General features: G+C 32.3%; 1 pseudogene across 1 annotated transcript in view; it reads right to left on the bottom strand.

Moving 5' to 3' along the window:
• Positions 1-1,603: 1,603 nt before the first annotated feature.
• Positions 1,604-13,772, bottom strand: part of LOC311597397 (alpha-1,6-mannosylglycoprotein 6-beta-N-acetylglucosaminyltransferase A-like) — a 37,894-nt pseudogene continuing 25,725 nt past the window's right edge. Inside the window, exon 3 of the transcript XR_014783628.1 lies at positions 1,604-1,689. The product of XR_014783628.1 is annotated as an alpha-1,6-mannosylglycoprotein 6-beta-N-acetylglucosaminyltransferase A-like (transcript). The remainder of the gene's footprint in view (positions 1,690-13,772) is intronic.

Raw genomic sequence — 13,772 nt, 5'->3', positions numbered from 1 at the left:
AAAGAGTAATGTAATACATGATTATCATAGAATAATAATTGTAAAGTAGTTCATTAGGAGTTACATGGGGCCTTAAATATAGTTTCATGGTATATGGCAGTCAGGAAAAATAGGTTAGGTTGATGAGAGAGCAGAGAAAAGTAATTGAAACTTTCAAGTACGGTATGCTGTTGATTTTTCATAATCAGAGTCCTGTGTTTATATATAATTCATATCAAATTAAGTTAATACATATAAATTTAAAAATGTAATGATATTTGACAGTGCCATCATCTTCAGTGTGACATTTGTAGATTCCATCCCCCTTTGTACTGCACACTGACCTGAATCCAAATCCTGCCTCTTGTCTCCTACTTTATATCATATTATTATACCCCTTAAAATCTGTCCTCTTCTGTCTTAAACTTGTTATAGTGCTTTCAAATTAAAACTGGTCATAGAAATAAAGCATACACACACACACACACACACACACACACACACACACATACACACACATTTAAAACTAAATTAAAGAATCTGTTTTTGAGACCTTAAGAAACTTCAAGCCTTATACCAAATAACTGCTATGGCATTCCTAAATAGAATTTAGTGTGGGTAACAAACTTTTTATAATATTTTATTAATTTATTCATATTACATCTCAATTGTTATCCCATCCCTTGTATCCTCCCATTCCTCCCTCCCTCCCAATTTCCGACTACTCCCCTCCCCTATGACTGTTACTGAGGAGGACCTCTTCCCCCTGTATATGCTTATAGGGTATCTAGTCTCTTCTTGGTAGCCTTCTATCCTTCCAGTGAATGCCAACAAGCCTCCCTATCCAGGGGACATGGTCAAATTTGGGGCACCAGAGTTCATGTGAAAGTCAGACCCCACTCTCCATTCAATGGTGGAGAATGTGGATAACAAACTTTTTAAGAGTAAATTTCAGTTATGTTTTCTGAAAGATACATGTGTCAAAAATTCTTCTTCTGAGTCCATGTTGGGGGACAATCAAATGACTTAGAAGCTGTATTTAATGTTTACATTTACTCAAAGACAAAATTGTTGGTATATTATTTATCCTTTTTAAAATATTAAAATCATATTTTATGATTTGTATGTCTATGTATATGGGTGTTTATACATTATGTGTGGGCCTATCTGTACGTGTGTTTACATCTGTATATATATATATGTCTGTATATGTCGTATACATGTTTATGCTTTTTTGTATTATACCTGCATGAATTTGTGTGTGTGTATGTATGCACACATGCATTCATGTGTTTGTGTGTGTGTGTGTGTGTGTGTGTGTGTGTGTGTGTGTGTGTATAAGTATATTTATGGAAGTCAGAAAACCACCAGAGAATTGGTCCTCCCCTTCCATCATCAGTTCCAAGAAAGAAAATCATGTGATCAAGTTTGCACAGAGACTGATTTTTACACTGAGTTGTTGTTGTTGTTGTTTGTCTTTTTTTTTTTTTTTTTTTTTTTTTTTTTTTTTTTTTTGCTTGGAGTTAAAGATTGAGCAAAAGTTTGTTAAAACTGATTGGCAGAGAAGCACAAATGAAAAGATTCAGCTTTATATCAGGAAAGTATTTATCATTTCAATAACCTCCTTGGATCTTGCAGCTGGACATAAATGGATTCTCAGTATTCGCTTGTTCGCTTCTCCAGAGTCAAGAGATGCTGCTTTGTCTATGCCTGGAAAAAGACACACAGTGAATCAAAATGTAAGTTACACAAGTTAATTGATAGAGAAAAACCCTTATTTTATTAATATAGCTACAAAACAATCCTGAACAATCCAAAAAACAAATTTTTAATTTCTGTAAATATTTTAATACAACTAATTAATAACAATAAAAATGTATGGATAGTCTCTTTTACACTTCTTTGTATTATATTTAGGTTCAGAACTTTCACTTCAGTCATCTCACCTAACACTGACATGTTTGCATATTTACACACACACACACACACACACAAACACAAACACACATCATTTCCTATATCACAATGTAAAGGAAAGAAATATTTAATTATGATTATCTTACAATATATGTAGGAAAAGCAGCACACTAAAAGGAGAAAATCTTATTATTTTAAAGTATTCACTGTTTTGTTCACATTAAGACAGTATTGCCAATTATTCATAACTTAGATCCTATCTAAATTATATTTTCATGAGTCTCCAAGATTTTATTTGTGTCCCCTTACAGTTTTCAAAATATTCTTCCTTGGTAAAATTATTGAGATGACATTTATTTAATTTTTAAATAGTGATTAGTACTTCCAGTAATACAATTTTATTCACTTCATTATGAACTCTGCTTCTATGATCAAAAATATCACAATAGATATTTTTTTTAAAATTATCAAAATAGTACATATTTCAGGTCATAGATTTGAGATGAATAGAGATACACTGATGCAAAATATAAAATATGCAAGTATTTGGGGTTTTTATCATGAAAAGTAGATCTTCTATATTGAAATGTATTGTAGTTTAGAGCATATTATATTCCACCTTGGGATTATCACCACGTAGGAATATATTAACTTTTCCTTAGAGAATTAGACCATTGCCTGCACACTAGAGCTTCAAAAGATCCTTGTTGCATAAAATATTTCAAATTTCCAAAGCATATCATGATGAGTCATGAAATTGTAAAGTGTACTTTGCTAGCAATAAACCTTGAAAACCCCAAGTCTAATTCACCAATAAACTATAGATAACAGTTTAATGAAAATAGAAGCTAAGAAACTGACAATTGAAACAATTGTCATTAATACTCTCCGACAGTTCTGATTCATACCCAAAATGTATAAAAACTCAGACTGTGGGTATTGAAATTTTACTGTGCCAAGTCAACTCCGCTAAAGCCATTTTTTCCTATAATTCTTCTGTATATAATTGTAGGCGAGCAGGGCCAAATGAAACATTTTTTCAAGAAAATTGGAAGGCAGTACTATGAACCAGACATATTAATTTTATACTTGCAAGCCTTTTTTTTAATATTTTATCTGAAAAGGCATTAGAGGAAAAGATAATTGTGAAGTAACGTAATGAAGATCTTGGTGCATTGATTTTTTTTTCTTTTTCTTTTCCTTCTTTTTTTTTCTTTAGACCTTTCTGTGTATATTCTAGTGTCACCATAAAGGAAAACCTTGTCTACAGCAAAGATACTTTGTAAAATCCTTCTCATGTTTTGTAGGTGAATGATATGACTCTCGACTGAGATTGAATCTACAATTCAAAAAGTTCTCCGGTGATACAAGCAAGCATCTGTTAGGAAGAACAAAGTTCACAAAATAGGAAAGAATACAGTTAGAGTATGATTGAAAATGGTGCCTTATAACCCATAGGGAGTGGTGCTAACAGGAGGTTTGGACTTGCTGGCCCAAGTGTGGCTTTGTTGGACGAAGTGTGTCAGTAGCTTTGGGTTTTGAGGTTTCAGCAACCCAAGTCAGGTCCACTGTCACTCTTTTCCTGCAGCCAGCCAATCAAACACCATGTTGACCTGTGGCTGCTATTCTCCTTGCCAATAATGGACTAAACCTCTGAACTGTAAGGCCTCCTCCAACTTCCATTCATGGGTTTTTTGTTTGTTTGGTCGGTTTGGTTTTTTTGTAAGAGTTATCATGGTCATAATGTCTCTTCACAGCAATATAAACTCAGAGAAGACAGATACATTAAGATGTTTTACAAAGAAAATGCTTGTATTGCAATGGATAGTTAATGCTCATATCCTTATTGCCTCTGTTATCTACAATTTCCCTCAAGCTCCAACAAGGCCCAAAGGATAACACAAAGAATGGGGGACATAAAATATGTTGTGCATGAGAACAACATGTAATTTTGAAAGTTTAAAATGAAAAAAGTACCTGTATAACAAGACTGACATAATTATATCTATTTCAGATCAATGTTTAAGAATACCTTTTTATTCATGTTCCAGGAAAGGAAAACAATATAAACATTCTGAGTTCATTTTTCTGAATCAAATGATGAGAAAGTATTTCATCATTTGGTTTCCTGTTAACTAAATCATAGACAGTTAGATAGGCAACATTAAATCCAATGGTAAAGCTACTTGTCATATTATAATGAACACAAACTAAATTAAAGATTTAAATCAATATTTATGACACATCTCATTCCTTACCTGTTAAGATACACATAGGTAAATCTAGAACATACTGTATTCACTATATTCAGAATATCTTTTCATGGTTTCTTCTCTTTTGAGTACCTAGTGAAATCTTGATAATTTCTTCCAATTGGCAATAAATTAAGTGGAAATTACTATCTCAGAGCTGAGCTTCCACAACTCAATTCCAGTAATGAGGCACCACTATGGAAGACAACAGCTCATCACATTTGATCCCAAGAGATGTAACAGTAGCTCAAAATATAGAGGGGAACAGAGATGAATCAGTTTAACCAATACAGTCACAAATTTTGTAGATAGCAATATCTTGTACGCAAATTTGATGGTAAGTCTACTCTCTATCAAATTAATATAGGTTAAAATTTATAAATCTGTTGAATAGATTATGTCAAAAGTTAAAATAGTGTTGTAACTATTTTTTGTCAATTTATTGTAGTTTTTGAGGATGAGTATGTGTCTGCCAAGAAGACTTCAATACATAGGCTATAAAAATTGTTACAGATATTCTTTGGAGTTTTCTTACAATATGGAAATTATTTTGGCATTTTGAGAATATTGGTCATTGGCTATGATTCCTTACTTATTATAAGAGGGAAAATAATACTGTTATGTACATGTCATAATAGGTTGAAGCTCTTAGACCTATTTTCTGAGTTTCATAATACATCATAAAATCATACATCATTACAAATTTACCTGATTCTTCCTTCCCATGATTACTCGATCAGAGATCCATGAAAAAAAGCTCTTTACATTGTGAATGCTGAATAGAAATATTCAAGACTTTTACATGCAAATTAGGGAATCAAACACCACCAAATCCTTAGAAGTATCTATCGCAGGGGTTACTATCATCCTCACAGCCTAGTCAGTTCACCTGTTTCACTCGTTCAGAGAACAGATGTGAATTGCTAATTATAAAATTTGATTATTGAAGATATAATTGCACAGTGACTCCTGTTGCAAAGGCTGATCCAGATGTGGTTTTATTATTGGGTCAAATCATTATCACTCCTGGAAGTTAATAGACAGCCATATAGCAACAAAATATTATCTGTATTTCTAAACAAAGAAAAGACACTAGTCTTGGTTTAGCAGACAGGATCCACAATAATGGTTCTCCAAAAGGGCTATATCGCCTATTCAGTTTGCGATCAGTGTAGTCTGCAATGACATGCAATTCTTTTTATTTTTGAGTAGTGTCATTTTATGATTCGTATATATGATACATTGATTTTGGGTCTGGTGATCATGAATAACCAGGTATACTTGTGCCCAGTAAGAAACGAGTATTTTGAAGCTTAGAAATGGAATCCTGTAATTTTGAAGCCCTCACATCTTTGTTGATTTCCTGGGGACCTAATGGCAAATTCAAAAGTATTCTTTCTAAGTTGAGAAGTTGTTTCATTGATTAGCACCAATATTAAATCACATTGTAATGCTCTCTGGTTTTCTTTAAATGCATGATGTAACATGCATCTTATTGGCATCCTTTATTCTTTCTCATTTACTAGGCTAAATAGCTGCTTTTAAAAGATACATTTATTTATTATTATATATACACAGTGCTCTGCCTACATGTACTCCTGCAGGCCGGTAGAGGGCACTAGATCACAATATAGATGGTTGTGATCCACCATGTGGTTGCTAAGAATTGACCTCAGGACCTCTGGAGGAGCAGCCAGCACCCTTAACCTCTGAGCCATCTCTCTAGCCCCAAAAGCTCCCGTTTTTAAAGTGGGATCAAGAATGGTTTTGCAAAATTGTATCCATCTGCAATAAACACTGTACCGCAACTTGGAACATGTCACACAACATATCTTAATTTGTTTTCTTTTCCACTAACTTGGCCAGGGAAAATAATATCTACCTTAAAGGACTTAAAGAAACAATTTCTAGAACTTACCTTAGGCATAAAATTGATCATAGTCTTTTTGTTTGGTTAAGTCTTGCTGCTCTCATTGTCATCAGAAAAATGAATTCTATTATTGAAATAATGAAAATTATATAGACTCCCATTTAAAGAGTTTGCCTCCTTCTGTCTTATGAATAATTTATGATGAGTTAATGTGAATAGGAGAAAAAGAATAAATTGTAATGGAAGTTAAAGAATGAGAAGAGTGGTGACAGTTTCTGAGACGCATGCCTATTCTCAATATTCAATGACTAAGTCATTTCTTACTTTCTTTTCTTAAACATTCATTCCTAAATTTGAAATTAATATTTCAAATTAAATAATACTATAATATTATTTGGATGTTGTGCATTGAAAAGCTCTTAAGTGACTAGAATGGATATCCCTTATACCTGGAGACAAGTGTACTTATAAGAATCTGTTATCGAGCCAGGAAAGGTGGTAGAAGCCTTTAATACTAGCACTCTGGAGGCAGGGGCAGTTGGATTGCTGTGAGTTCAAGGCTGGCATGATCTACAAAGCAAGTCCAGGACAGCCAAGGTACACAGAGAGACCCTGTCTCGAAAAACAAAACACAAAACAAAAACAAAAAACAAAAACAAAAACAAAAGAAAAGAAAGAAAAGAGAGAAAGAAACTTTAATCTATGCTAAAAACAGTTTGAATGAGAGATAAGTTTCCATTGTTTATAATCTTTGCTTTAATAGTCAAATTAATGAGAATGAGGCTCTAATCATTTTCTAGCAATTATAACTTAATTACAGCGTTTCTGTTTTCTTTTCTTCCTTCAAATCTTCCAATTTTTTTGTTTCTCTAAACTTTATCAAATTCATAGCCTCATTTTACATTTATTGCTATCCTATGAATATATGTATAAGGATATACATTCCTAAATATATCCTACTCATTCCATATAATGTTACTGGATACAGATTGTCAAAGTTGACCATGGTCCTTAAATCTTAATCTAGTCATAACTATTGAAATACATTTAAGTTTTCAATATATATATTCCACATATGTGGTAGCATGTCAGTGGATATAACAATATGACTCTATTTTGATGATTTTTTTATTGGTCTGTGTGTTTCTTTTCTAAGCTAAAATATTTAAATATTTTCTTGAACATTTAAAATGCATCTATGTTGAATTATAGTGGGAGTAGCACACACTATGATTATCCTTAAGATTGATACTTTCTGACATAAGTACTTTTAACTGTTTTGCTGAGAGTGCCATGGTAGTTTCCCTGTACATGCATTGTAATATCTGTGTCCTCACTGATCGTTGATGTTGATTACAAGATTAAGAAATTTGAAAACGTTGAAATTGATTTCATCTTTTCTTTTTTATCTTACTGTGGTTGTGTTACTACATGTGTATGTATAAGCTGGGGGAACACATGCCACGTGCATGCAAAGGTCTCCTGGTGCTTTGTAGTGTTGATCTCTCCTCTCCCTTCCATAGATGTGGGGAAGGCAAACTCATGTCACTAGATTGGTGTAGAAAGTGGTTTTAATGATTTAATCAACTTGCAGCCCCAAGTACAAATCCTTCTATATGAAAGTTACACGAGATGGCTTCAACTGGAAGTATACTCATAACAAACATACTACTATAATCTGAATTCATAGAACGCAGAGAAGATATTTTTTCATTGATTTGTATAGAGTTAAAAAAAAACATTTCCCGAAAACTGTTTCTTTGGGTTATGAATGTTGCATTTGCATTTATTTTATGTCTGCATCCCACATTTTATTAAGTAAAATTATTTTCCATTTTATTTATGTGAGAAATAATACTGTCACGAAAGTAATATTGCTTGAAATATATTTCTCCTATTGTTAATTCATTTCAAAGTCATGCACTTAAGGCTGATTAAAACAGAGCAAGTGGTATTATGTAAACAGACAAGTTTTATCCCCTGTAAGGCTGGTGATTTAATAAACACTTTTCATAATAAGTCAAGAGGACTCCAGAACTATCACTCCACCATAAATGGAACAAGAGAATCAATCCTTTACCGAGAAAATGGCTAATGTGGAAATTGGATTCTGTGACAACTCATTGAACAGACAATCAAGAGCAAGCACAATAAAATGTAATTTCCTTTATCTCAGATTCTTTAACGTTAGCAGTTAAAGCAGGATTCTCATATATGCCATTCCACATAGTTTATCTTTCAAGCAGATGATTTTATGTTCAAATATCTGTAGCAAGCATAATTCATGGTCTTAGATTTCAGGGGTGAAGGAAGCAATGGAACACCACACTGCAGTTTCTTTGCTTCAAAGTCATAACTGAACAAGGATATTTTTATTTTAGTTTGTATGAGTTCATTGAGCAGCAGGGATGCATAATATAATCAAGGCAGCAGGGAGCTTCTTTCTATAACTGGAATGGATTTACATTTGTCCATTATGTAAATGTTTTTCAGCATTTCCTTATTTTCTCATTTAAAATAGTGGCAGCGAAAATTTTCCAGACATGCTTAAGGAAAGGTTTTCAAATTTTTTCTACAATCAAAATATATTTTTCACTAATATTTAGACTAGTTACTCCTGTATTACTTTCAATGACAGTAACTTGATCAAATGCACTATCTTCCTTATTTTTAGGTGACTTAAGCTTAGAATTAAAGTTTGCAACATATTTATTTCATAACCCAAACTACATACACTATAGTTTTAGTAAATTGTGATCATTGTTTTTTTTTAAATTTTTTGTTTAATACATATTTTTTCATACAATATATTCTGATTATGGTTTTCTCTACCCCAATTCCTCTGAGATCTTCCCTACATTCCCTCCCATATGAATTCATAGCCCTTTCTGTCTCTCCTTAGAAAACAAATAGGTATCTTAAAACCTTAAAATAATATAAAATAAGAATTTATAAAACAAAAACAAATAGGAACAAACAGACAGACAACAGAAGTAAAAGCAGAAGAAACACATATAAATACAGAGACACAGAGGTGCACACACAGAGAGAGCCCATCAGGACAGCAAATCACAAGACGTAATTTATATTCAAATACCATTAAGTATTTTTTAAGAAAAATGACTTAAAAGCATTCAGTTTTGATTTTAAAACTCATTGCTATTATTTGTTATTAAAAACCTTACATGAAGCCCTCAACCATTTACAAATCTGTCTGAGGTCCTTAACATTTTCTATGAATGTATCAAATACAAAGCTTCTAGTTTTTATAATTTTTTAATTACATTGACTTGATTTCATTTTCTTGTATTATAAATATAGTTGAATGGATTTGCTGCCAGTAAGAAAAATATTTCGACTCCCAAAGAAGTTAAAGTGCAATTTAAAACCAATGCCTTTCTATGTATTTCATTTAATCATCAGCCTTACTGTGGACTCAATGAATGCTATATATTTTTATTCCTGAAAATCAGTTCACTTTATTGCAGCTGCACAAATAGTCCCTCACTCAGTCAGTGCAATTAATAACAGATGGCAGGCACGTAGTAAAAGTGTTCACACCATTTATTTTCTTTAGTGCTGACTCTTGGGGCAGTTTGCTATGACATAGGTTTCTCACTAGTAAGCAGGTTTCTGTGGTATAGGGTGACACTCTTCTTTATTTCTTTTTCTTTTTTCTGAAAGTTTTGTAAAATAAGAATAGAATGTCAGATTTCACTTATTTCCATCAATACTTCCTTTAGTGGCTCATATTCTTTTCTGGTTTCAACTCTAACCTCTGAGAGGAGAACTCCGAAACACATGGGTGCTCTAATCTCTACTTCTATACTTAGGCTTTCAAAGTTACTATCAAACATACGCACTTTTGGATTTTTCTACATTCATAACTTTTGTAGGTACAAGGCAAACACATCTTTGCCAATTATAATGCTCTTTCCTTCATCTTATTTTTCTTGAAGTTTTGCATACTGTTCAGTGCATTCTGTCCACAAATATGAAGATTTCAGTTTCTTGATAATACCCATTTACACACAGTGTCTAGTTAGTGCTTCTGTCAATAACTTCCTTAATTTTCTGAAACTCAATTTTTAAATTTTTTTTGTTCTCTATTGAAACCTTTTCTTAGGAATGTATGAATTTTGTATGGTAATTTAACTCTTTAAAGAGTCACACTAAGCCAGGCAAGATGGTGCACATCTGTAATTCCAGAAATCCGGAGACAAAGACTGGCAGATTTCTGTGAGTTGGAAGACAGCTTGGTTTACAAAGTGAGTCCAGGTGCCAAGGCTACATAGAGATACCCTGTCATAAACAAAACAAAAACAAAAACAGAAAACAAAAAACCCAAACCCAAAACAAAACAAAAAGAGCAAAGAAAAATAGTCACACTCATTTCTAATAATAACTTAAAATTTCCAGTTAGGTAGATTTATTACCTTGTACTTTTAGACACACACACACACACACACACACACACACACACACACACATATTCATGTATGCATGTCTGCACATAGAAACACAAAATACATTTATACAGATACATACTAATGCGTAGTGGCACAAACACATAAACATACATGTACATAGATAGACATTCAATGCACACAGACACATTTACACACCCACAACCACTCCCTCATACCTACCTCCATATATATATATATATATATATGAATATATATGTGAATATATATATGAATGTGTATAGTCATACATATGAGTGTATATATTCATATACACATGCACATTCAAGGTATCTGTATATACACATTCTCTTTACTTATGCTGGCATGACTTTCCTTATATTTTGCATTTCATGTAACCATTCCTTTCTGTCTGGCTGAATTCACCAAACCATATATTTTTTATTTTAATAGTTAAATCTGATCTACCATATCCTTTCAAATTTTGTGAAGAAACTTTATCACGAAATCATCTTTGGTGATCTAGAATTTAAAGAGGAAACGTCTTTGATAAGGTGTGTACTGCCTCTCAGTGCATTCTTTAATGAGCACATTTATATCACATTAAAACAATGATGTTTTTTGAAATGTGATTTCCATATTTGTAAATCAGTGATAAAAATGAGCTGTTCAAACCAATTGGAATGATGTACTGCAAACTTTAGGATTTCTTTTGGGAACATATAAATGCACAACATAAGTCACACAGGCAAATGCAAAAGTTCTTTAGAAATTCTCCGAGCTTATTATAAAGTCTTAGTTTAGTTCACTATATTTGAAAATAATAAAATTGTTTCTTCATTTAGTACAATTTAATTTAGTAAATATTTTATTCATTGCATTCAGTATTTAATCTGTGTTGCTGTGTTTTGTATTCAGAGACTTTATTTATACATAGTTCTTGTATAATTTTGTATTTATGGAATTAGACTAGAAAATAGATGGCTCCTATTATAGGCAGTATTTTGAGCCAATCATTGGTTAAAATACTGGCATCAAGTCTATATATGAATGCAAACTATTATATGATCCAGCATAAATGTAAAGTAGAGAGAGTGGTTAAAAGCAAATCTTTCCATCCCTTCCTAATGGATTAGCTGTTAGAGGTGGAAGATTTCTTGTATATCCTTCCATACTGCTGATAATTGTTAGTGAGATGTGTGCTGAATTCTTATAAGAAAGAGAAACAACTAACCTCAGGAATAACATTGAATTTGAAATTTAATGTTGATAATAATGAAAATATTCCTGTAAAATAAATGCTGTTATGTTAGCGGCTTTAACATCACTGTGACAAAGCATAATTAACTTGCATGATATTTTCAGAGGTTTTGATTCCTGATAAACTGATTCCTCTACTGTATGTTGTAGTAAGGTGCAATGTTGTGGCTCTCGGAGTGCATGATAGTTCAAAGCAAATAAGGCCATGGTGTTCAAGACATAGAGACAGGAAGGGGGTAGAGACATGAGATCAAGACAAGACATATCAAGAGATCAAAGTCAATCTCCTGGGGGAGCTACTACATATAACTAGGCCGTAATTCTGAAAATATGAATTCATGATGAATTTATTAATTCACTTCTCACTGCAGTTGAGGTATCATGAGCAAACCATCAATCAGAAGCCTATCAGCTGGCAAATATGTCCATACATGAATTTAAATAATACATTGACAGTCTTAACAAAGCATAATACAAAATATAATATACAAAAATATAACATGCAGTTAACAATATATATGTATATATATGCTTATATAATAACAAATAATTTTTAGTTAAGTGTTGTCCAGGTAAAATCCATAATATCAGCATGAGGGAGGTTGAGGCGCACATATGAAAACGTGATTTCAGCCAGAACTATATAGTATCGACTGTAGCAAAGGCAGTGTATTATAATACTGGCCTGAAGTTTGAGTGTGAAATCATTCTAAATAATGCTCAACCTGTCACAGAGCACTTTTTTGTACCACTATAAGATTGTTATGATTTGGGAAACATAGATTTAGGTATAATAAAATTAGTGAGTCCTGATAAACTCATGGATTACAAAATTACTTAACAGAAGTACTTGTAAATTAAGTGGTTTCCCAGAGAAATATATTAACTCTTACATAAAATACTAATTATATAATAATTGTCAATATCAATTGAGTGTATCAGAAATTTTCTGAGAAATGTTAGATATTATTAAAATGTACTATATTTAAAATGTACTAAAATGCCTTTCAGTATCTAAAAGATAGGATCATATATGCAGACTGACAAGAATAATAGATCACTGTTTTTTTAACCATTAGCTATTTCCTATAACAAGCTTATGAACAGAAATCACTACAAGGCAAGGCTAGCTTCGCTATGAAACAATGAAGAAATGTTTTCCCGGCTATTTAAACTGATAACATACAATCAATTATATAAATAGATATATAGAATGAATCTTTCCTGTGATTTTAACTGGCACCCTGTATCTGGGTGGAAAGTTGGGCATTACCAACTAGGTGCAATATTACCTTCCGAAACAGAAATAAATATAGTATTAATGAAACTAGAATCACTTGTAATTTAAAATAATCATACACTCTTCTTTAAAAAATCATACACATAACACATCATGTCAATGAAGAATGACAAAAATATTATTTGACCCAATCATGATCTGAATTCTGCTATATGAATTAAAATATTATACACAGAAAAATCTATAAAACATTCATCTTACAATAAATTAGGTCAGGGTTATTATTTATTTTTAGCAATTTTAAGGTGTTAAGTCTATCTCTCTTTTTCTTTTTCTTCTTTTTCTTCTTCTTCTTCTTCTTCTTCTTCTTCTTCTTCTTCTTCTTCTTCTTCTTCTTCTTCTTCTTCATCCTACATTGATCATTGCTGCTGAAGGGATGGACTTTTTGGCATTTCCCCAAACCGTCCATGAGTTTAGCTTCTCCACACTTGATACTTGTGCTCTTATTCACATATGTATTACAGAATCCAAAGAGGTAGTCTGTCTTCTGTCCAAAAAGACCTTGGAAATTGTGGAGTCTTTGGCATATTTCTTAGACTTTTCTGGTCCTTTTAATGCAGTGTGAATATAATAAAAATGAATGTTTAAGGCTAGTGTGGTCCAAGTGTACATCTGCGACACTAGCATTAGAATGACTAAGATGTTAAGATTTAAACTATGCTGCCAGCTTGTGTTGTATACTACAGTCTTCCACAAAGGCAGTGTATTATTATACTGATGTGCAGCTTAAAGTTGTTTTTAATTTTGATTCATATGGAAAATAACTA

Source organism: Acomys minous (assembly GCF_964271855.1).
Source record: "Acomys minous genome assembly, chromosome: 5".
Lineage (NCBI taxonomy): Eukaryota > Metazoa > Chordata > Mammalia > Rodentia > Muridae > Acomys > Acomys minous.
The sequence above is the reverse complement of the archived record's forward strand: the minus strand, read 5'-3'. Positions and strand labels throughout refer to the sequence as shown.